The sequence below is a fragment of the Herpailurus yagouaroundi genome, unplaced genomic scaffold, assembly GCF_014898765.1.
Source record: "Herpailurus yagouaroundi ecotype Mexico unplaced genomic scaffold, PumYag 162, whole genome shotgun sequence".
Classification (NCBI taxonomy): domain Eukaryota; kingdom Metazoa; phylum Chordata; class Mammalia; order Carnivora; family Felidae; genus Herpailurus; species Herpailurus yagouaroundi.
In genome coordinates this window covers 70,123,910-70,126,389 of record NW_024412403.1, presented here as the reverse complement: position 1 = coordinate 70,126,389, position 2,480 = coordinate 70,123,910, and positions in this window count along the sequence as shown.

Here is a 2,480-nt window from a genome sequence, read left to right as displayed (position 1 = left end):
GTGCTGTATTTTTATAGCACTTCCTTCTGTGGTTTCTAAGATAAACCTCTACAGTGTGTTTGGTTGGGAAGGGGAGCAAACAGAGAACCTATAGGTTTAGCAGTAAAATATGAGGGAGAACGATAGGTAGAATGTGAAATAATAGGACGTGATCACTTGAGTTCATATTTGTCTGTTTATTTAAACTGTTGTTATTCTTTCTGACTATATAAAACAGAAGATTTAAGTGTTCTGCAAAGTCACACATGAAAACATAATATGTAAAGTGAAGAAAAGCAGAGTTGCTCTGGACAAGGAGTGGATGAGTACTTGAGAACCTTGCCTGAGTCTCCAATCCATCCACTCCAGTCACCTTTGGAATTCTGGGGTTCTGCAGTTTGATATCATTGACTTGGATTAAATTTGTTTCTAACATACTAGCCACAACATCACAGACTAAATTTTAGAGTTGTTATTGTAAGAAGTGACCTAATAAAATAGCCCTTTCCTGAAAGATACCCAAGAAATACTCACTACAGGATACTTGTGGGGATTGCAGTGTGCAGTCCCCTTTTACTTTCTACCTTTTACTTTCTACCTACTAAACTGTTCTCTCCTTTATTTCTTTTCCTACCAAATAGAATTGTGACTTTTATGGTTAAAAAATTAATTTAAACATTTTTCTGGACTTAGGAATTATATTTTAATTTCTGGTTTTGTAGTCAAATATTTTCCCCCAAAGACTAACCTTTTCAATTATATAATGATAATGCATGAAATAATAAGATTTAAAGGCCGTTGACCCTTGAAAAATCTGAGGGGTTAGAGGAACCAGCCCCATATGCAGTCAAAAATCCATGTATAACTTTTGACTCCCCCAAAACTTAACTACTAATAGCCTACTGTTGACTGGAAGCCTTACCAATAACATAAACAATTTATTAACACATATTTTGTATGTTATATGTATTGTATACTGTATTGTTACAATAAAGTAAGCCAGAGGGGGGAAAATGTCTTTAACAAAGAAGAGAAAATGCATTTACAGTATTGTACTATATAAAAAAAAATCTACATGTACGTGTACCCACGCAGTTCAAACTCTTGTTGTTCAAGGGTCAACTGTAATGGAAAATCAATTTACAGTAAATATTTACAGGAACAGGGGCACCTGGGTGGCGCAGTCGGTTAAGCGTCCGACTTCAGCCAGGTCACGATCTCGCGGTCCGTGAGTTCGAGCCCCGCGTCGGGCTCTGGGCTGATGGCTCAGAGCCTGGAGCCTGTTTCCAATTCTGTGTCTCCCTCTCTCTCTGCCCCTCCCCCGTTCATGCTCTGTCTCTCTCTGTCCCAAAAATAAATAAACGTTGAAAAAAAAATTAAAAAAAAATATTTACAGGAACAAATCCACAAGCACATTATGGAGTTCAGTATGTCAATATTTTCATATGTTCATTCCTCTGGTCAAAGCACTGATCTTCAAACAAATAATTAGCCTTAAGAACTGAAGAGCAAACAGAAGCACAGTTGGTTGATTTCTAAACGATTCTTTCTGTTTTGGATTTTACCTAAGCTATAAGTAGTTCTCAACTCTGGTCTCATATCAGAATTACAGGGAATTAAAAAAAAAAAAAATTCCAGGCCACACCTCACACCAACTGAATCAATTTCTGGAGGAGGAACCCAGACATAAGTAGTTTTAAAAATCTCCACAGGTGAATACAACATGCAGACAGAATTGAGAGCCAGCAAGTCTTTAGCCTTAATCCACGAATGCTGATCTAGGTGGATTTAATAAATTCAGAAACTAAGGTGAGTCATTTATTATTTTATACTTATGAAAGATTAATAAATGGTGACATTTTATGTTCTCTTCTTTCCCTTTCCTTCTCCTTTGGCTTTCCTAACAAGGGCCCAGTAGCAAAGGGGGTCAGGCCAATGAAGGGATCCAGAGATAGGAAGGAAGTGTAGAGGATATGCACAGACAGATGGAGGCCAGGGTTTGCAGATTAAACTTCCTGGGAAGGCAGTATAGATAAAAAGACACCCCTTCTCCACCAAGGAAAGGAATGTATTCTACAACTAGTTTCTTGCTTTTGGGCAAAGGAGCTAACGTGCATCATTTCAGGATATTTAAGGAACAAAAAACAAGTTTCTCTCCGAGGCAGATTTATTTCATCTTGACAAACCAGAAGTATGTGCTGGGTTTGTGTGTTTGGACCATGGAATTTTTTTCAGACTAAGTGAGATATTTCCTAGAACTTTGGGCAAAACCTCTTCATCTCCAGTCAGTAGCCAGAATTTGGAGGGACTGGTGCAGTTTAGCTCTCATTAACTCTTAAAAATGACCAGCTAAGTCTCCCTTTTAAGACAGGACTCTTTCTAAGAAGAAATTTTTAGAGGTGGAATAAAATTGACATAATAGGGCAAGATACTAAATCAACAAGCAAAAAAATCAATTGTATTTCTATACACTAGCAATGAACAATCTGAAAAAGAAATTA